The following is a 23,475-nucleotide window of genomic DNA, read 5'->3' on the forward strand; positions in this document are numbered from 1 at the left end:
TTACTCTACTCGTATAGATAACACCGCCACAGTCCTTGCGAGTTATAATAATGCACAGTGGGATTTAGTACGAAACATCTGGATTCAGTCCTTGCGCCAATTAAATCCCAATTACACAAAATTACTAATCAAGAGAAACAAGTAGCCCAAAATATTCTCAAAAATACCCTCGATTCAGCAGCATAGCTGAGGGTACCTTCCTCAAACGCCATTTCTGGTTTCATAATTCAGGCTACAAACCCAAAACTCTGGCAACCCTAATGAACATGCCCATAGACTGTAGATGGTCGTTAGAGACCGCAAAGAAAGAACATGAAACCTTAAAAACACTAGGACACATTTCCAATAAATCCTTTCCTCATTGCGGGAGCTTCAATACCCAGTGTTTATTTCGAAGCCAAGGGTTCACAAGTGCCTCACAGTCTGGATTTGAGTCCACTTCACCCTCATGGTACACACATCGAAGCCAGTCCTCCCCTTTTGAAACCGACCAACGAAGAATTTTTAAAAGAGGTAAAGGTTGGGGCAGAATTTCAGCCTCAATAGGCTCTGCTGCCTCTTCCAACAATTGACGTTCAGGTTCAGGTCCAGGTCCCCTCCCATGGTTCCCCGGTAGAGGGTCGCATAACTCTTTTTGCCCACTCATGGGAGGGTATAATATCAGACCACTGGGTGTTGACAACAGTGGCCAAAGGATATTAATAGAATTCTTAGAAAGTCTTTGCCACCATCCTCCAAGATGGAGGAGAATGTTTCCAGAGCATCACTTGATTTTTTACAAGAAGATATACAAACACTTCTACAGAAGGGAGCGATAGAGCTGGTTCCACTTCTAGAGGTAAACAAAGGTATTTATTCAGTGTACTTCCTTGTCGAAGTACCAAGTACCAAAAGATCTGCGTAGACCGAATGGAAAAATCTCCCACCAATCTAAACAAAGAGACCTTCCCTTCTGCATCCAAAAATTATAAAAAGGCCACCCTACCAACCAAAGGTTCTAAGTATAATGACAGAATCAGCAATGCTAGCTCTGGCACTAAAGAGCTATTTATGATATTACATGAGCTTGAGTCGCCAGTGCCGCCGCCAGACACATGTACCAAAGACACTGCCTGGTGCACAGATATCCAAAAAGCTCTGCTAGACAAAATCGCCCTGCTTCAGTCGAAGATCGAACAAAAAAAGATAAACCTCACCTTGAATCAAGCCACGCATATCCCTATACACACCACCCAGACCCTTATCACCTATTTCAGTTCCTCCCCTGTCTCTACAGAGGAAGTTTGGAAAATGATTACCAGCCTTAAACTGTCTCACTGTCAAAGAGACATATTTATTTAAATTTATATAGTGCACAGTGGCCCTGGGGCATTGTGGCGCTTGTTAGAGAAGGCTTACAGATTGTAGTTTAATACATACATCATTTGGTCAACAATACCAGGATTATAGAAAGGGTGTGCATGTTCCATGGTTACAGAGGAACATTGGGTTGACGTATGCATACAGGCCGTTTAAGCACAGACAGGTTAGTTGAACAGATTAGTTTTCAGCATTTTGTGGAAGACAGTATATGATTTTTCATTTCTGAGAGGAATGAGGAGGTCGTTCCAGTTCTTAGGTGCTAGGTGTTGGAAGCTGGCACCTCTTGCTTTCACTATTTTAAAGGAGGGAATGCAGACATATGCCCAAACTCTTTTATCAAGGAATACCCAGCCAAATTCACCCCCTTCATTACAACCTTAATCAACGCCTCCTTTGAAACTAATACTGTCCCTATCAACCTAAAAGCTGCCGGGACCCTCCCACTTCTGAAGAAGCTCACCCTTGATCCCAACATACCCACAAACTACCGCTCTATAACAACAGTGCCCTTACTCCTTTAAAATACTTGACCGTGCAGCCTATCTGCAAATTCAAAATCCTCTTGAAACTCACAACCTCTTAGGCCTCCCTCAATCAGTCTTCCGACCAGCACACAGCACTACGACTGCCTTAGTAGACCTAAAAATACAAATGGATGAGATAAAAGACAATGGCAAACTAGCACTCCTCCTCTTGCTTGACCTCTCAGCTGCCTTCGATTTAGTGAACCATTACATCCTTTGCAACTACCATGCCGCGGCAGCCCAATTTTCTACTAATGCCATTCACCGGATACAGTCCTTCCTCTCCAATAGAACTATGAGAGTCTTCTCAGCTACATCAGCAGTGCTGCCAGCCCCTTTCATCTGTGGTGTAAGGTTCTTGCGTATCACCGACCCGATACAATATTTTCACAAAACCCTTATTCAACCTTCTTGACGACCTAGGTGTCACCTACACCAACTACGCAGATGATGCCAAAATACTCATACCTATAACGTAATCATGACCAAGATACTAAATCGCTAAACAAAATTTACCAAATGATCGAGATATGGATGACCCAACACGGCCTCTGCCTCAACGTTGAAAAGACAGAATTACTCATCATAGGATCTCGACATCAACTAAACAGACTAACCGACTCCTTTCACTCATTCATAATTGATGGCATTCTTATCAAAGACTCTAAGGAAGTAAAAACCGTGGAAGTTTACCTTGACTATGCCCTCTCACTTAATCGTCAAGTCAACGCCACAGCCTCGGCGTCTGCTTACATCTCTGAACTTATCAACGCATGCGGACACTACTTGTCATCTGACAGCTGCAACACGCCAGCCAGAGCGCTTATACTATCTAGATTATATTACTGTAACACCCTGTACCCAGGCGCTGACAAATACAACCTAAAAAAACTACAGGTGGTCCAACGCAACACCCTCAGAGCAGCCCTCAATATCCCTAAAAATGTACATATCTCTGCGGAGAGACGCAAGGCCCAAAGGCTGCCTGTACATAATCAAATCCTATACAAAACCCTCTCACTGACACACACATGTATCTCACTTTCAGCTCCCAAATACTTATCCAATATAATCTCACAGCACAAATCCAACAGACCCACCCTCACTGCCTACACAAACCTTCTAACCGTTCCCAAATGCAAACTTCAGAAAGAAGGGGGAAACAACTTCCCAATGTTAGCTGCTAAACATTGGAATGCCCTTCCTCCAGCCCTCAGATCTGAATCCTGCTACTGGTCCTTCCGCAAGAGTCTGAAAACATGGTCCTTCTCACTTGAGTAACTACACCCCCTCTAAGCCTCATTCACCACCGACACCTACCTACACAGACTACGCACCTATACTTCACACCTGCTTCTTAACTACCTATGAAAAATGCTCTCACGTCGCCGATAAGTCAATTTCACGTGACTAGTACGGTTGAACAATAGCTGTACTCTTAATTGCAAGACTCCTGCCTTGTGCTTATTGCTAATGTACCACCTCTTTGTAACATCTATTGATTTGTTCTAATGCAATGCATGTAATGTCTCCAAGAAATGAAGCGCCCAGATGCCCTGGGGCTTGGTGCGCTCTGTAAATGACAAAATAAATAAATAAGACTACGCATCCAGGTATCCCCAGACAAAATCCAAAGGGAAGACACTGTTAATTAACTGGTCAGGGAAATTTGCGTACGCTTTTCCCCCCAACTCCACTTCTGAAACAAATAGTCCACAAGCTACATCCTATGTGGGCACGTCAAACATGCAAGATACACCAGGAACAAGTAATCATGATCCTAATAGCACCTATGTGGGTGGTAGGGAGAATTCTCTGTTTAGGCTGAATTTCCTAACCTAGTGAGTTCCCCAGCAGCTTTGCTGGATTTCTGGAGTTTGTTTTTTTCCATCCTGCCAAGAGTGAGACTCTTTTCCTCCCACTCTTGGACATGAATGTGTGTAATTCCTTTGAAACGTCAATGTGTTCGATGGGCTATGGGGTCTATTACTCCATAGGGTCTCATATGTTTTTCTATGTGTGTTACACCGCACCCTACGTGCCGTAAAACTGGGGCGTCCCAGCGGACCTCCACCATAGACTCCATACCCGGGGACTGACTACTGTCTCCCCGGGCATGTAAAGTCACCATTGGCTTTACTAGACCTAAATTTACTAACAGAACTAGTACCAACCATCTTATTGTGGATGTACTAGTAGGGGTAATTCGATTACTCCTGGATCTGTTACTCGAGGGGGCACTGTCCCGTCCCCCCTCGTCGAGTTTTGGCTGGTGGCAGTGGAAACTACTTGTTATGTTCGACCCCGAACATAACCCTAGGGGATTCGTCCCATTGTTGGAGATTGATACTTTTTCTCGTTAATCTCTAACGTACCACCGATCTATTTATCTTACAAAAGTTTATCGGATGGTATTTTCTGCCAGAACTCGGTTTGTAAAATGGCCTCTGTGTTCGTCTCTGTGACTCCTAAACCAAAGGTCGAGCCCTTTGTTCCACTTTTGGCGGGCTCTGTACAGAGACCCTCCAAAGTGGTGCCATTCTGTCTGGGTTACCACAGGGGTGTGGGAGGGTTTTAGGCACCCTGGACCGAGTTGCCTTGCCAACTCCGGTCGCACTCTGGAGTGATTGGCCCAAGTGGTGAGCCTTCACGCTCACCACTTAGCATGTGTTGATTGACAGCTAGGCTGAATGAATGGGGGTTTTCTGCATAAAAACAGGGCTTTTGGGACTGGATCTTCAGAAGTCGCCACAGGACCTAAGAATCCGACGAGGGTAACGCTGAGCCGACCTGCACGACGACACCTCCGGTGGAGCCCTGCGGAACTGACTCACCACTTCCCGACGACAGAGGAGATCTCCCTGCCGGAGAGTCTCTTCCCCTGACTGGTGGGAACAACCAGTCCCCTTTGCTTTTTATGCGCCTCAGGACGCAGTGGTCGAATTGCCCGTGCAGAGCACCGCAGCAACCGGATAGCCACGACCCCTGTACCGCGACCAAAAGGTGGTGCCTTGTGACGGAGCACTCCGCGGCTGGTCTCTTCCCTGGTGGTGCACCGGACTTCACTTTTCTTCGACAACGAGATCATCTCTACTCTTGGCAAAGACCCGACGTGCATCCACCACCAGGAACAACTGCCCCCGCCGGAGCTGCCCTCCACAACAAGGTACCGTGTCCGCCTGGCTTCCCTTTTGATCGGTTCGAGTGAGGTGTCTTAATCCTCTCCTTTCCGTTGGGTCGCCTCCAAGCTTTTCTCCTTTATTGTTCTGAACTGGTTCAATCTGTCGAAACAATTTGCTACAAAGACTTGAATGCATCTCCACTAGAGACTTTTTGGGACATATCGCCTTGCCTCTCTCCGAGTGGGCCTGGCCTCTGAACTTTATGATCTATGGTGGTTCTTGCCTTCTTACCGTACATTTTGCCCGTGAAGTATTGAACTGTGTTAATTTCGTAACCGGCCTATCTTTTTCTCTCCCGTCCTAACTAATATTAGAGTGTCATCTAGGTTGAGGTATACACCTCTGTCTGTAAATAAGTGGCGCCGGTAGAACCTAGACTTGTCGAAATATTGCTAGGGGGATTGATCGTTTCTTCTTCGTAGAGTTATTGTGTTTGATTTGTTTGCCGTGAATTCGCCATAGTGTTTTTCATAGATGTTTTGTTATAAATAAATACCTTAATATCTTTACACTAAGCCTCGTTGCGTGTTTGCTTGTCTTGCTGGGAAGAATTGCCCTATTTTGTATACTCCAGATACTGCTCAACTCTTCTTGAGGGAAGTCTGACTGCTCAGCCACAGCTACCAAGTGAATCTGTGTGGTACAGACTGCTACCAAGTGGGTTCACCGCCAAACACCTGTAGTCCTAAATCTTTTGCAGTGGTCCCAGAGGGAACTGCACAGGTTTCCGCCTAACAGTGGGCACGTCCGACATGCAAGTTACACCAGGAACAAGTAATCCTGATCCTAATAGCTCCTGTGTGGGCACGTCAAACATGGTTTTTGTGATGCTGGAAATGCATTGGAGGGACAGGGCCTCCCTGTCCTTGTCCTGTAGTCCTTTTTCATTTGTGTTCTGTATTGTCTTCTACCCAGGAGTCCATGTGGGACTCCTGGCAGTGCAGCTCTTCCTGTTTTTGGTTTGGTGTACAGACCCATGGGATACCCTTATGGCACCCATGGGTTGGGGTACAACCCTGTGCCCCTAGTGTATGTTTTTGGGCACCTGTGGGTATGAGCAGGGTATGGGCTGGTGGCAGCTCCATGCTGAATTTGACAGGTGCTCTGAGTATCCTCCATTTTGGGATACCCAGGCCCTGCCATTGGAATCAGTTGATTACTGGCCCCTTTGGCCTCTTGCTTTCTATTGCCTGTTGTTAAGATGGATTTCTGAACTCTGTCCTGGAGGGGCAGAGGTTCAGAAGGCCAGACTAGTTTCTTGGAACAGGGTAACCTCTGGACAAGCCAGACCAATCAGGGTAGCGATGGCGGCGGTCAAGACTAGGTCTCAAGAGGGGTGAGCGTGACTGAAAGCCCGCAATGAGCACACAAAGCAAGGACGCTTACAAATTACTCCAAGCAGGTGTAGACACATTTATTACAAGGCCTCTGTAACATTGACCATAGTAAAGAATCACGGTAAAACTCAAGTAAACCAACACATCACAATCAAATACAATATATGTACACTAAAGAGTTTGAAGCACGAAATATGCAGATCACCTACATGGGGAGGAAAACAGGCAGTGCAAGTAATCGTTAGACCCAGTTCGCCTTCAGAGGCCACCTAACTAGAAGGAAGTCCGATCCCTACGAAGAGTGGAGCCTTGTGCTCAAAAGTACCTGCACACGCTGGTGCCAAAGGGCCAAGGGGAGTCTCTTCAAGGGAATCAGGCAGTTCAGAGCGGTGAACAAAGGAGGGCGAACAGATCTCCGCTACTGAAGCGCGGCCTCCAGTTGTGGGCAGAAGCAGAGCGCGAGTGCGAAAAAGGCGTGCTGTTTAACACAGCGAGGAAAAGCTACAGGCTACTGCAGGTGGGCGACCAGTTCCTAGCGTTGCTACTCACCAGTCCCCGATGCATGCAGACCCAGGCTTCTCCGCGTCAGTTTCAGTGCTGGCAGGTTCAGATACGAGCAGGGGACGTCTCGGCATCGTGTAGATTCCACGGCAGCCGAAGTTAGAGTTGAGGATGTCCCAAACACAGTGAACCTGCACAGATTGTTCCCACAGCAGGGCAACGAAGTGGTTGTGTGTATTTCAGCCCAATGTACACTTCTCACTTCAGACCTGGGAATGCCAAGTGTACGAATCATGTGAGAGTGTCAAGGACTCAGAATACAGCAGCAACCTGACGGCGGTGACAGAGCAAGACTCCTGGGTAGGCTGGTCAGTCCACTGTATGGCCCAGAGACACTTCCAAAGGCTTACGTGCAGGAGATGATGAAGATGCCGAGAATAGTTGTTCTCACTATTCCAAAGGGTTGAAGTACCAGTACAAGCCTTCTCGTTCGATCAGAGGCAGAATGGTTTCACAGGGCGACAGCAGTGCAGAGGAGCAGTCCTTCAGTGGGTCACCAGCGATTCCTCGGTTCAGCCTCTTAGTTGCAGGATACTTGGCTCCTGTATCCGTCGTTCGTGAGAACTCAGGAGATCGACATGGTAGTGGTGTTTCCAGCCTCGTCTTATCCAGAGTTCCCTTCGCGCCAAAACGTATGGGACCCAATGGGAGATCTGCTCACAAAACACTCACACCATACGTGGACCTATCACGGACCACAATGGTCCCAGGCATTCAAGACACACCAGACTCTCTGGCACCCAGGATCTGTATTGGGACTAGACATCCCAGCCCACATCCTGGAGGCACACACAAGGCATGCAGAAGCCCGCGAAAGCATCTGTGTTTCGCGGGAAAGTACATGCCCAAATAAGGACGGCTCCGGGTCGGCTCGACCTGGGGAAGGTGAAGGGGCAAGACGGTCAACGGACATGACAAAGAACCTCGTGGCATGGCCATCTTGGAAGCCAGGCCACCCATTTTGGCCAAACGCGAGAAGCGCGATTAACATGGCAAAAGGGAGTTCAAAAACACAAAGAAACGATCGCTGCCACCAGTCCCGCCCGTGACATACTTGCACAGTTCGTTATAAATCCATCGAGAGTTTCTAGGGCCTGTAGAATGACTAGAGACCCAAGAGCGCGGTAATGTAAGTTACGGTGCACTCTTGTGCCATGTTGCGCGAAAGCTGCAACAAGAGAAAAGAACTACGGAAAACAACGTTTCCCGGTACTGACTGTCTTAAGGGCATGTCAGTTTCCCCATAAGAATGGAGCGAAAGCCCAGAGGAGTGCGGCGGAAGGCTGCACTTCTCTGGCAAAGTCTAGATCAGGGTGAAAACAACAGCAAAAAGTTTAGGGGTTGCCACATGGAAGGAAAATTACCTACAATTTGAAATCTTTCCTAACACCTGTTACCTTGTATTCCCAGAGTCCTGGGGAGCCCTGACTTTGTCTCTTGCCCCTGACTGGCTGTTGGGTGGAAGTTCCATATATGGTGTTGTGTGAAGTCCAGGCCTGGATGCCTGGTTTCTGGTATGAAACACAATGACTGAGACAACCCTGCCCAAAACTGGTATGAATGCAGTGTGTAGTGTTGAATGGCTGGGTACTTGTCCCAATACACATTCCTTGTTGTGAGTGTCTGAGAGTGAGAAGAATGGCCTGAATGCACTGTATGCCTGATTGGCTCACTGACTGCTGAATGCCCTTCTGAGTGATTGGTTGCCTGAGTGTGACCCAGCAGAATGAATGAGAGATCAAATAGTATATCTGGGGGCCTCTCACTGCTAGAATTCGTTCAGAAGCTGGAGTTGAAACTAACATTGAAACTGAAGCTGAATCTCAAACCCGAGCCTGAAGAAGAAGGTTGATTGCTGTCTCCCTTCACCGAAAGTCGCTGTGCCGTCGAGACTGATCCAAGAGAGGACCTGGTTAGGCGCCCTCTTCCCGTGCTCCGAGGGACCATTGAGCACCGCTAACCTTTGCCGAAGCTCCCTGGAAGTCAGACCCTCGACAGGCTGCCGACCGGAGACAGGGACCGCCGAGGAGAACAAAGGTAAGCAGGTTTGCATAACCTCTGGAGTCCCGTCAAAGCCGTGTTGCCCAGAAGAGGGAACCGATTGACGATGTGCCATTGACGACCAGAGCTGTACGCTCCTTTGCCTAAGACTTTTGATTCATGGACACACTCATCCGCACCGTCGCCTACCTTATCCTGCCGGAGAAGGCCAGGCCATTGACGTGCCGAGGAGCATCCGCCGGTGGGTTTCCCGGCACCCAAAGACCGTAGAGATGCCGGACGACTTGACGCCCTTGCTGGGCCACAGTTCTTCACAAACTCTTTGTGGTCCTGAACTATCGACATTGAGGTGCCCCGTATGCCTCTTCCTTGCAGGACATCTACGACTCGTCAGCGACAAGCACCGCCAGGACCGAAGCAGCTGCCTCAACGCCGTCCAAATTCCATCGAGGATTCTCGATGCCAAGTTAACTTTGTTCAAGGCCCATCGACGATCCGTGGCTCCTGCTTCAAAGGGAGTCAGTCAAGAAGGATCCCTCGACGCCTCCTCAAGGAACTCTGCTATTCCAGGTACATTGGAGTGGTAGAAACATTATAGAAGGGGATAAGACTTATAGAACAATATATGGATTGGGCTTGTGATATATCTTTATTTTATAGGTTGCCCAGGTGGAGGGATCTGGACACAGAACTGTGTCCAGTGTTAGGGGCCAGTATTCTGCCAATTGTTCTAACCAACCGCTGTCCTCCTATGTCTATTGTTGATTACCTTTACTAAGTGATTTGTGTGACATTTATCCAGAGTACATGTATATATAATCTGCTTGTTCTCTCATTGCTATTATTATACCTGTAAATTCTGTATTATACTTGTAAACTTTGTAATTATGGTTCTGTCTGTTTTTCTTATGTTGTAACTAAGTGATGCGCCCGGTTGCCCCTGGGCCTGGTGCGCTATACAAATAAATAAAATATAAAATACAAATACAGATGCACTTTAATGAAATCTGATAATAATAGTGGTACCACTTAGAACTGTATATATTTGCCATTATAGATTTACTGAGCACAAAGTGAGTTATTTTGATTGTGTATATAACCTTGAACCTTAATTATATAAAGACTGTGTTTTAACTAATACAGTGTGTGGACATTGCTTTGTGAGGGCTTGGGGACTACACTGTACTTAAGAACCAGCCTGCATCTCCTCCTGAGAAGCTTGGACTTGATTGCTCGTCCATTGCTACCAACAATAGTGAATCTTGGCTGGGGTCCTCTGTGCCTCTCCTCTACCATATAGAGAGCAGGAGTACAGACCCCCCGCCCCCTCCAGTCTTTACAGTTTTCACATCAGTTGAAGATGCCCTCCATTAAAACTACCATGCCCTTACCACATGTTGGTCAAGGGACAACACTCCATCCATGTCCTCAACACTGAACTTGGCAGCCTGGCTCCTGAGGTCATAGAACTTGATCATTAAAATCTAAGCCTATGTATGGACATTTTAAAAGAAGCAAACAAACCAAATACAGGACACTGCTATTTCAACAAATGGAAACACTTTGTTGTGTGGCGCAAAACATCAACCTTTTTGACTGTTCACCTTCACATATTGATTTAGGGTTAGTCTTCAACTCGCTATGAGTACACCTAGCAGCACTTGCAGCATGCACCACTTCCCATAAACTATCCTGATGGTTTTACGGACACATCCATGTTTTTCTCCTCAATGTATTTCTAAGTTCAATGTTAACCAGTCCATAGAACTTCCTGCTTTCTTTCAAACCCCTAAGAATTCAAGCAGAAAATGGCCTCCATACACAAGATGTCAGAAGGGCCGTCCTGTATTACATACAATAACCAAAGCCACTAAGGAAGACTAACCTCAGGAAGAGAAGGGGACCCTATCTCTAAGTCGCCATTTCAAAATGGATTTCGGGTGGATCCAGTTACGCCATCCAAGAAAAGCTTACCTTTCACACCCAGAGCACACTCAACTCGGGCGCAGTGGTTACTGTAGCTTTTATTGCTAATTTGCCTTTGGATGCCCTTTGCAAAGCTGCTACTTGGAGTTGTATTCACAGCTTCATGCAGCACTACTGTTTTGATACTCATGCACGAGGTGACACACAGGTGGGTACTGCTCACTAGTCTATGTAAAGCTTGTGATTCTAAGCAGATCCACAAGCCTCAGAAGGCAGACATTATTTATCGTAATTGTATTTCTGATGCTTGTATCTGATTAGATCCACACACGCCCATCCTTCCTCCCCTTTTGGAGTTGAAGGTACATAGACAAGACACAAACATCTTTCACCTTCTCTGTACTTTCCTTACTCATGTACACTCTTCATGCTCCCTCATGTCAGAACCAAAACAATCTGCGGGACCTTGACGTGTGAAGCACCATGGGTACAGTACATGTCACAATGGGGATAGTATTACACACACGCCCAGTTGACATCCCTTTTCGTACTTTGAAAACAAGATAAGTAATACTCTGCCCCTACCACTAGATGTCAGCCTATGCAAAGCATGTCTTAGCAGATACAAGCATCAGAAATACGGTTAGGGTAAGTAATGTATGATATATATATATATATATATATATTACATGGCCACGGTAGTGGCCATGTAGTTATGGTTAAGTTGCTGTTTCCATAGGAAGAGCACTTTTTTGGCGGCTTATAACTTTGCTCTCCCTGGACGGATCCTCACCAAACTTTGCAAAAAAAGTAGTTGGGTCACTCTGAATGTCTTTGCAAAGTTTGGTGAGGATACGTCCAGGGGGGGAAAAGTTATAGGGGGGGTCCCAAAACTTTTTTTTTTCCCATAGACTGAATGGGAAAAAACTTTGCGCACGGCTACAGCCCGAACTGCTGGACGGATTTACACCAAATTTGCGGCAGGAGCGGCGGCCTGGTCCCAAAAGCGTGCTTTTGTAAATTCGGTGTAAATCCGTCCAGTAGTTTTTTAAAAAATGACCAAAATGTAAGGCAAAAACATTAGTGATATCTGCGTTCGCTTCGCGGACGGACTTCCCTGTTCTCTCAGCGGACAGCACCCCGATTGGCCCATGGGCTTGTGTCATGTCCGCGGACATGCAACGTGTTCGCTGATTGGATGGCGTGGAGCGCGTCAGATTTTTCGGTAGCGCCCGCCATATTGGATTCACGGACGTCCCCGGACAGCGCAGTGAAACTTTGTTCAAAATGTGTATTTTGTAGAGTGTGTTGGTGTGTAGGAGTGTTTGGGGAGGGTGGGAGTGTATGAGATAGGATGAAAGTTGTGTTTTTTATATGTTAGACGTTCTTTTTGTGTTCGATTTGTTTGCGGCCATCACGGGTGTTCTGAAATGTTCTAAATAAACTGACTAGGGGGTGTTCTAAGGAGTCAATATGTGTCCGTTGTGTTCGCAAGCAAGGTGAAACTGTTCTAAGAACACTTGCGGCGTCCGGGGAGTGTTCGTAGGTGGTGTCCTGAGGACGCTGTCCGTATTGTTCTCTGTCAAGTTGAATGTGTTCTAAGAACACGTGCAGTGTCCTGAAATGTTCGCAAATAAACAAAATGGGGGTGTTCTGAAGACGTTTTTGAGAACACTCCCGGTGTCCTGAAATGTTTGTAGGGGTTGTTCTGAGGACGCTGTCCGTATTGTTCTCTGTCAAGTTGAATGTGTTCTAAGAACACTTGCGGTGTCCTGAAATGTTCGCAAATAAACAAAATGGGGGTGTTCTGAAGACGTTTCTAAGAACACTCGCGGTGTCCGGGGAGTGTTCGCAGGGGGTGTCCTGAGGACGCTGTCCGTATTGTTCTCTGTCAAGTTGAATGTGTCCTAAGAACACTTGCGGTGTACTGAAATGTTCGCATGTTCGCAAATAAAGAAGATGGTGGTGTTCTGAAGACGCTTCTAAGAACACTTGTGGTTTACGGGGAGTGTTCGTAGGGGGGGTCCTAAGGACGCTGTCCGTATTGTTCTCTGTCAAGTTGAATGTGTCCTAAGAACACTCGCGGTGTCCTGAAATGTTCGCAAATAAACAAAATGGGGGTGTTCTGAAGACGCTTCTAAGAACACTTGCGGTGTCCGGGGAGTGTTCGTAGGGGTGTCCTGCGGACGCTGTCCGTATTGTTCTTTGTCAAGTTGAATGTGTCCTAAGAACACTCGCGGTGTCCTGAAATGTTCGCAAATAAACAAGATGGTGGTGTTCTGAAGACGCTTCTAAGAACACTCCCGTTGTCCGGGGAGTGTTCGTAGGGGGTGTCCTGAGGACGCTGTCCGTATTGTTCTTTGTCAAGTTGAATGTGTCCTAAGATCACTCGCGGTGTCCTGAAATGTTCGCAAATAAACAAGATGGTGGTGTTCTGAAGACGCTTCTAAGAACACTCCCGGTGTCCTGGAATGTTCGTAGGGGGTGTCCTTAGGACGCTGTCCGTATTGTTTGTTGTTAAGTTGAAAGTGTTGTAAGAACTATCGCGTTGTTCTGAAATGTTCGTAGGGGGTGTCCTGAAAACGGTGTCCGTATTGTTCGCTGGCAAGTTCAAAGTGTTCTAAGAACACTTCCATTGTTCGCGGACATTAAAAGTTTCCCATAGATCATAGTTGAAATGTTTGACTCTATGGATGTGATATGCTGCGGTGGTTGTTGCCAGGGCATAGAGTCTTGGGTGCATGGCCATTTGGCCATGCACCCAAGACTCTATGTCCTGGCAACAACCACCGCAGCATATCACATTCATATTTGCTTATAACTTTGGGTGAAAAACAAATGTATAAGGAACAAAGGTATTAGATACTATGGATGTGATATGCTGCTATGGTTGTCCTTATTATTGTATACTTACTGTTTGGTCTAGTAATGGGAGTCCATGTTTTTCTTCTTCATTTCTGTGACAAAAGAAAATAGCATGTTAGTATTAGTATTTTGTAATGACTTATTACATTGTTTAAGCAATATACTTTTATTTTTTTTCGACCCTCATATTTAGTAGAGTACAAATCAGAGTACTGTGCAATTTGCTCAGTTTCTGTATTTGTTGCTAAAATCATTGGGACCGTGGGAGAAAAAAAATCCATGTTGGATTAAAAAAAAAAACTTTTTCTGTTATGCTACAGTTTATTTGTTTGTTTGTTTTCAGTGTTCACTTGCTGTTTCTGGCTAATGCTTTATACTTTGCTTTGTTGTATTTTTTTTGGAGCAGTAACAGATTCTTCATTTGTTTTGATATTATAAAATTTTGGAGCAGTTAGATACCAATTGGCGTATTCTAACTGTCTATTTTTTTAATCTATTTTAGTGGTTTTGATTTACCTACTTGGATATTGTTAAATTTTGGGACAGTTAGATACCAATTGGCGTATTCTAACTGTGTATTTTGTGGCCTAATTTAGTGGTATTCATTTATCTGATTAGTTGTTGTAGAATCTTTGAGCTGTTAGATAGCTTTTGGAGTATTCTAACAGTTTATATTTTTGTAACACAAATTTACTTAAAGGTTTAAATACAGTTTATTTATCAAATTTTGGTTTTAAGAACAGCAAATAAGCGTTTGTAAGATTTGCTGGTAATCTCTGCTTTAGAGTAACGGTACTATCATTACATTAAAACCATCCACATTTCTTTTTTATGTATGCAGTGTAGTGCCCTGAATTGGTTGTGGCTCCTGCGTGGTAGATTATACCTATTGTTGTGAAGGTTTTCTTACCAAGTGATATTTGACCATGTGTGAATCCAGTCAGCTTGCAGTTGTTTTTGGTACCATCTGCATTGTAACGAAGAAGCATTAGTATTACGAATTTACTATGTGTTTGTATTACTAACGTGGAGCGATTATCTGAATTGCAGGAAGAGCAAAATCTACCATGGTTTGCATTTTGTACAAGTCGCTGACATGGAGTGGATTCACAATTTGTAATTGATATATATATATGAAGCGTTCATTGGGGATTTCTTTTTGTGTCACATTGTTGCAGAGAGTGCATGTATGTTTCCACATGTATGAAATATGAAAGATTTCATTTATAGGTATGTTTTTGTTTTCCAGTACTTGTAGTAAGTACATTAGAAATTCTTGTGGATCTTCCTGTGAGTTTATAGTGAATTTCAACATTCCAGCACAGTAGTCCAATTGTCGTCTTATTCCAAAAACACTATATGTGTTGTCAGGATTGTTTGCTGCATTTCTGTGAAGTACTAACATTTGCAAACACAATGGGTCTGTACTGTGTGAGTAAATGTTGTCAACAATTGGTGTTAATTGAAATAGAATATTCATTGCTACATTTGCATAGCAACTTACACCAACTATATTTGAGAATTTAAATGGTCCAGGTAGTTCTGTATCTAACTGCTTTTTTTGGAGTTTGTCTTCCTTCTTTAAAGAAGTACCTGGTTTACTTTCTCTAATTGATTCTTTTTTGTTTGTGGTACTCGATGAAGTATTAGTTTCTTTTACTCTCTTTGGAGGATTTGCAGTGACGTCCTGTTGCATTTCTGTTTGATTTAGTTTTCTTTTACAACGTTTTAGTTTTTGTGGAACAGAATATGTGTTTAGATGGGGAGTGTATAGTGAGCGAAGTCTATTATATTCTAAAATGCAAGGAATATCATCGTTTACTTTACTTGCATCAAAGTTGATTAGAAATAGACCGTCAAGTGTACGTAAGCGTGATAGTGCTACGTAGCTCATGCCTTCTTTAAAGACTGTGTTACCAATATCTATCATTGCTTTGTCTAGGGTAAGACCTTGTGATTTATGAATTGTGACTGCGTATGCAAGAGTTAGAGAAAATTGTTCTCTGCGTACATACATATCTTTGAAGAGAAGGAATCTAGATGTTGAGCGTCCTATCCATTTTACTTCTGAAAGTTTGTCAAAGAGTATATTGACAAACTGAATTTTGTTGTCACATGGGTATGTTTGAAAGCCAACAACTGTACCCAGTGCTCCATTAACTAGTCCTTGGTCCACGTCAAGGTTACGTTTAAGCATTACTCTGCAATTTAAGGATAATTTTAACATCTTTTCTAAGCCTGCTGTGTTTGAGATTGATTTTTCTAAATTATTTAGTCTTGTTGTGGCTTGGTCACACATGGGTAGTGTCATACCATGTACATCTAGTTTGTCTGTGGCGCTAATTTCCATTATTGGTTGCATTTCTTTACTTAGCATGATTTCATTGAATTTAAAAAAGCTTGCAAGAGTTGGCATTAAGGCCATACAATTGACATTTTTGTGGGCTAATTGTTCCATAACATCTATAGCACATGCATTATCGCCATAAAGTGCATTAATGTGCCGGGTTTTCAATGTTGCTTCTGCTTCTTTAGAAAGTATACCAACTCTCAAACTTTTTAAAATGTTGGCATAAGTTAGATCTGCAGATTGGCGCATGTTTTCTGTTAATTCTCTGTATTGGAAATGTTGCCAAAGGTTGACATTTCCAATGCTGCCAACAGTTTAACGGCAGAGTTTGTGCCCTAATGTTTTAAAAATAGGTTCACCTTTTACTGGTGTTAATTGAAGCAGATCTCCAAAAACAATAATGTGTTTTCCTGTAAAGAGCTCTTCATAGTCTGTTTTGGGTACTTCTTGTAATCTGAGGTAAATCAAAGCTAACATCAGGTTGGAGACCATTCTCACTTCATCTATTAGTAGCATTTTCATTTGTTTCAATACTCCGCGTAATTCCATTGCAGCTTCTGCAGAAAGTTTGTAATAGTCTAATTTGTTCTGGTGTTCTACTGGTAATAGTAGTAATCGGTGTAATGTAACACCACCTATGTTGTAGGCAGCTAAACCTGTGGGGGCAGTGACAACAGCTGACAGTTTTTTGTTTGTCAATTGTTGAAGGAACCTACTAATGATTTTGATTAGGAATGTTTTGCCAGAACCAGCTTCACCACTGACGTGCAGTAGTATAGGTTTATAATTATGGCAGGAACATTCTTTATTTTCATGTTTTACACCATGTGCAATTTGTTTTGTTACTTCTTGAAAAATGCTACTTTGCTCATTGTTTAGTTTTGATTGTAGTATAGTTAAGTCTTCCTTATCTTCATACTGACACATGGTGTTTTCTACTTCTATCATAGCTAATTCTGCCTCATTTGTTATTAGTGGTTCTCCCAGTGGTTCTTGGCTTCCTGTTACAGAAGGTTGACTACTGTCAGGAGTATCCTTATCTAGTTGGGCTTGGAGTTCTTCTTCATGTTGCTGTTCATTGTGCAACATTGTTTTGTACTGTGTAAAGTTTACATCAGTTATAGTGCTTTCATTTGCTTTGAAAGCATCCTCATATGAGTCATAGTTATCTAGTAATTGTTCTTCTTTTCTCCATGGTTTGAAGAGTTGTAGCAGGAACATGTAACATACTTCTTTATGTTGAGGAGTCTTCAATGACAATTTGATATGATTAATTAAATTTGGTTTAGTGAGTTTAACTAAGCTGCCTTCACAGTCTGTCACTCTATATTTACCTTTTTTTTCATCGGGTTTCACATTATTTTTGTATGTGTAGTCTTGGGCTATTTGGTATAGACACATGTTTTCCAAAGTATTACTTCTGTTTGGGTAGTATGTGTCCAATAAATTGTTTTTTAAAATGTCTTGGCTGTTGGGATCATGTTTGGCTATTGTTTCTATATCTTCGTATGATTTTAGAACTCTTTTTCTAGATTTAGCTGGACCAAGACTTAGCCATACTATATTTTCAGATTTACCATACAATGAAGTACCAGTTAAACGATCAGCTGCTTCATAAGATCCACATTCTCTATGGGTGAGCATTTTTATGCCAAAGCTGTATAATTTCTGAGATACTGTTTTATCTGATGACAGGTCATTCCAGAGGTGTTGGAGCTCTGTCTTTTCTGCTTTAGTTAAGTATGCTGTGACATATCGTGCAACTGCAGTAGAATTGTCTGCAATGTACTGCACATCTTTGTTTGCATTCCATAAGTGGGCAATGAATGCATTGTAATCATTGATACATTTTTCTTCTTTTCTTTTTATGTAATATGTATTTTTAGGTGACTTTCCTTTAACAGTATGTCTAACTGAAGACATGAGGTTGTTTACTTGACCTGTATTTGTAACTGGTCTAGGGAAACCAAATCCGCATTTGGTGTAGTATTTGCCTTTGTTTTTGTATTTGCGACAACAATATTTTCCACATTTGTGTCTTTGAAATTGTAAAATTTGTGCACGAAGATCACTATTTGTGGCTTCTGATGGAATTTCACAAGTGACATATTTTTCAATGAACTGTAAAACAGTGGCATCACTGTCTTGACCAAATTTAGGAGCATCTTTAATCCATAAAAGCATGTGGATATGTGGTGCTCCTCTGGCTTGGTATTCTTTTCTCCAAAAGAAGTGTTGCACTTCCCCAAGGGGAGGAACAGTTTTATTACAAATAAAATGTAGCATAGCAATGAAGCGATGGTGAAAATATCTTGAAACATTAACAGGATCCAAAGAACAAAGTTCTCCAGGTGTTAGAATATCTATGTTTGTTTTGTTTTTATTTGATATGCGTAGGAAATCATGTAAATCTTCCCATGCATATTCTGCACAACTTAATGTAACAAACCAAGTGGATGGGCCAAGGTTTCTGATCATACAACGTACATCTCCATGACGTCGAAACCTGTACTCTTTAGTGCCACGCATATTTGCTAATAGATTAGTAATATTTGATTGTAAAACCTCATCTTTTTGTTGCACTTTCTCTAATAATTGTGTAGCTGTCATATTTTGAAAGTGTGATCCTGATTTTAATATGTGTGCAACTCCGTAACATAAAGTTGCTAGTTCACTTTCAAAGAGTAGGTTGAATATGTATTCCACATTTTGTCTAAATCTGGGATCTTCAGAATACATCCGTAATGAGCGGTATTCTGAAGCTGATATTTGAATAGGTCTATCATTATACCTTCCTCCTTTGCCAGTAGGAAAGAGTAGAGGAAAAGCACGTGCTTCTATACTTTTTTCCCATATACTGATTGGCGATCCTTTTGTTTGACGCATTTGGTAAGTTTCTAGTACATCTTGTACGGTGTCATTACAGTGCAAAGGATGAATTGTATAATGGTCTAAAGTATTTGATATTGTAGCAGGATCTAGTAGCTCAAATTGACCAGCTTCTTGTGTTTCTTGAATTATTTCAGTTGTATCTTTCAAGTTTTCTTCAATATTAATTTCTTTGTAATATTCATTATTCTCTTTAAGATATTGGAAGGCTTGTCTAACTTTATATAAATCTACCAGCTGTTGCCATATTTTTTTGTCTTTTGTAGGTACTCCATTTACTAATATAATTAAAGATTGCTGCATTGGACGTTGCACTCCTAGAGTATGCACATTTTCTTTTAGATTTAATGGTAAATAATCTACTTTTCCACGAATGCCTTTTACCAATTCAGAGGGAGGTAATTTTGCTGTTTTTGGTTGAAGGCGTTATCATTGCTTGAAATGGGTGTACTGTTTGCATTATGATGCTCTCATATAAATTAAGTTGTTGTAGAGGTTTTGGTACTGGGTATAATTCCAAATTATTTGTGATAGAACGTGAAGGAGTTTGGTTGTTGTCAAGTTTTGTAGTGCAATAACTGCAAAGTATTAAGGGCTCAGTTATTTCATATTTGTTTTCTGCTAGAAGGTAGAGAGCTAATTCAAACCATTTAGAATCTTCATTGTCTTCTATTTTGTATGATAGGTCCACAGTGTTTGTGTTACTTTTATAAAAAATTCTATGGCAACATACACATACATGGTTTGGTACTTCAGCTGATGTACTTTTAAATTTTAGTATTTCTTTTTTGTATGTGTTTAGCAAAAGGTTGCCATGTGTAGAATTGTTGCTTAATTGGTTTAAAGCTATTTCATTCTGTAAATGGCTTTCACTTCCAAAATATTTTTTCTGGATATAGTGAATTTCTTCAAGTAGGTCTTTTGCTGTACCATGTAGAAGGATGTTATTTAACTTTGCTAGTGCTAAAGCAGGACTTTTAGCATAGTACAGTTTATAGACTAGATTTCTTATAGTTGAATGATGTGTTGATATCCTTTTGATATCATGGAAAGTGGTTTTACAAGTAGGTCCTGTAATGCAGGCCAATGAATGTCCTTGAAGTCCTGTGTACTTGCGCACTGGACAGGTATCTATATTTTGCAGTAATTTAATTTTGATTTTGTCTTTGCTTTTTACATATTTATTGAGGAATTGGTGTAAAGATTTGAAACATTGTTTGGGAATGTTACACATTGACGTGCATGGCCATTTGTACACTAGACTTTCTGATTCAGTTGAATGGAGGGGTAATTCTAAGTTTCAGGGCATATTTTTGTAAGGAGTACTTCTTGTTCCATTATGGTATTATTCACTTTTTCATAACCTCGACCACTGCTATTTATGGCAATTGTATTTGTTTGCTTTTGTTTGTACGCTTCTTCATTAAAATATGGTTCTGTGCTCGTAGTGTGATTCCATTCACCTCCGCAGATACTTAAGAAGTTCTTTCTGTTGACATTTCGCTTATTGAGAAGTCTTTTTTGTAATTTAGTTATTAGTTTTGTTACTGGTTTCATTTTGTTTAACAGTAAAATAAACAAATTTCTTTTGAGAAGAATTGCACTGTCCATCAATGCTTCTAAGATTAATTTCCTACGGTAGGTTTTAAGCTTTGAACCTGATTTCTCTCCTGTTTTTATAAGATTTTGAAGGACTTTGTGACGGTATATTTTGGCTAAAATACTTTTCTTGGTATGCTTACTTTGCACTATATTAAAATTTGAAGAAGTAGTTTTATCTGTACTGAAAGCTGATTTTCTGTTAATTGTTTTTTGGTTTGTTTTACATTTTGATAGAGGAAGCGAAGTTGTTGTACTTGAAACTTCTTGTGTTTCACTAAATGATTGTATTAGCTGTTTTGTTTCAACTTTTATTTACAAATTCTGCTAGAGATGGATGCTTATGTTGGACTCCTTTATTTTCATATGCTCTAATTTTGCGTTGCTTTCTACGGAGTTGTCTTTTGGTAGGCATTCTTTAGGGTCTGTTGAAAAAAATAAAGAAGATATGGGTTGGGGTGTTCTGGAATGTATGTGTGCTGTGTGCATGAGTGTTTGAGTAAGATGATAAAGATGTATGTAATGGTGTGTGATTGTGTATTGGGAACTAAAACTAGTAGGGATAGGTATTCTTGAATTTATGTGTCACTAAACTGGGGTTCAGATGACAAAAAAAAAGTAAGCTAGTGGTGTGGAAAAGTACAAATAGTAAATCTAATGTATACAATTAAAACAGTTGTTTGTTCTATAATATGAAAATTGTAGTGGTTCAGTTGGCTAATTTGTGTGTCCAAAAATAGAAATTTGTGGGCCATTCGGGTTGTAAATCGCTGTTTACAACATGGACATTTTTGGACAAAATGGTACAAAATCTCTATTTTAAGAAACCATAATAGCTGGTATTAATGTTATAGTATATTTGATTAATAATATAAATATTATGGTGATATTTTACTTACTTTTTTTTAAAAATTAACAGGTAACTTCCTAGTTTTTCTTTCTTCTTCGAATTCGGCTGCTTCTTTTCAGGAAACTGGTCTTCACTGCAACTGTAAAAGCTTCAAATTAGTAACTTTGTTTGTATATAGCACTGTTTTTAATTTAGATATTGATTTTTTTAATTTAATTGAAATCCTCAGTGCCTTCTGTAAAACCATTAAACTAATTTATTTACATAAGATACATTGCATCAGTTCAGTGCATATGATATGTTCTTAATGAACACATTGTATTGAATGACTAACTGTAGCAAAAATAAAATATCTTTACTATGTCTTGTGAAATTTATAATATATTAGTGAATACCACTATTTCTGTAAGTAAACTGTTCTAGGTAATAGGGCCTCAATGTCATGTCTAATTTAAAGTAATTAAGTAAATAAATAAATAAAAACAAAAAATATGAAATTGTATAAGTATTTTTATAAAGGTTTAAACATAGATTGTGTTTGCATGCAATTTTGTTTGAATATATGTAGTCTATATATTTCATTTAAAAAATGTTAGTTTAACATGATTTGAGTGAGTGTGTTTAAAGAAAGTAAAAAGTATAAAGGTGTATAAGTTATAGTTGATTTTAGGAAATTGAAAAAAGTACAGTAAATTCATTTTACAGATTTTACAAGGTAAAAGTCTGTTTGAAAATGTGTTCATCTACCATAGCTCTCAAGTCACACGCTTTTGGCGGGTGTCACACGCCTTGTAAAGGGCAGACTCACCCGCCAAGCCTCCTGCACGCCCAAAACAAAATCGGGTGATTTCACCCGCCTGTAAAACAAAAATGGTTGAGAGCTATGTCATCTACTATACAGAAAATATGCATACCTGAAGTTTGTGTTCATGCATATGGATATGCGTGGAGCTGCAAGTAGAAATCTTGAAGACTTGTACAGTATTTGTGGTAGATGCTGCTTGCCAATGATATGACACTTGTACTCAGAGAGATTCAGAGTACATTTGCAGTGCTGATCTATGATGATGCAGTTATATGTAGAGGTCTTGAATGTGATTGGTGCATGGTCATGTGATTTTTGAGGTACATCCAATGAGGGAATGGCAGAGAGAGTGTAGTGGAAATGGTAGAAGGGCTGTTCATGTTACGATATGTCCGCGGACATGGCGGTAGTTTCAGGACATCGGGAGTTACATCCGGGGATTTTTGGGTTCAGAAGTCATGCAAATGAGAATAAGCACTGAAAGGGATTGGTCAGGAAAGTTTGGTGGGTGTGTTGTGCCAGGAGAGATTTTTTGAGATACTCATTTTGCTGAGAGAACAAAAGATAGCTATGGCTGTGTGTTTCAGAAAACAGATTGTTTGGATTTTAGGAGATTCGTGGATACATTGGTTGAAGGTGCATGCAGAAAGCTGTGGAGAAGCTGTAGATCTTGGATTCCCACATGTGGAAGTACACTGGCATGGAGTACGTGGAATGAAGTGGTTGGACTTGCTACCTCTCTGTGCTACTTTGGAGACAGAGCAACATCCAGACATAATTGTAATTCATTGTGGAGGGAACAGTTTAGGGCATGTGACTGGAATTTTTTTGCAATTTGCTATGAAAGAAGGACTGAGGAAGGTTATGGACATGTGTCCTAATTCTCAAGTGATATTTTCACGGATTGCGCAGAGACAAATGTGGCTTCGTTGTTCTTCATTTGGTCCACAAATGGAAAAAGCAAGGCGCAATGTTAATAAGGCTGTTTGTGGCTTTCTAAGAGATTTTGGCATGTCTTCTTTTCACAATGAAAATATTATGTTTTGTAGTACATACATTTTTCGCAGAGATGGAGTCCATCTTACTTATGCTGGCAATCAGATTTTTCTGAGAAATGTACAAAATGCATTGCGACCTTTTTCGGAATTACGACAACGATTTTGAAGTAGATGTTAAGCATTTACATTTTTTGACTTACAAACACCACCCAAAGGCTTTTTTCAG

The 23,475-nt window shown here is 41.6% G+C and overlaps 1 long non-coding RNA gene across 1 annotated transcript in view; it reads left to right on the forward strand.

Moving 5' to 3' along the window:
• LOC138511128 (uncharacterized) overlaps nucleotides 1-21,619 on the forward strand; it is a 51,576-nt gene extending 29,957 nt beyond the window's left edge. The window contains exon 3 of the long non-coding RNA XR_011280573.1: nucleotides 21,516-21,619. This is a non-coding gene — a long non-coding RNA (uncharacterized lncRNA). The remainder of the gene's footprint in view (nucleotides 1-21,515) is intronic.
• The last annotated feature ends 1,856 nt before the right edge of the window (nucleotides 21,620-23,475 follow it).

This window comes from Ambystoma mexicanum, chromosome 6p (assembly GCF_040938575.1).
Source record: "Ambystoma mexicanum isolate Mex_15411 chromosome 6p, UKY_AmexF1_1, whole genome shotgun sequence".
NCBI classification, from domain to species: Eukaryota; Metazoa; Chordata; class Amphibia; order Caudata; family Ambystomatidae; genus Ambystoma; species Ambystoma mexicanum.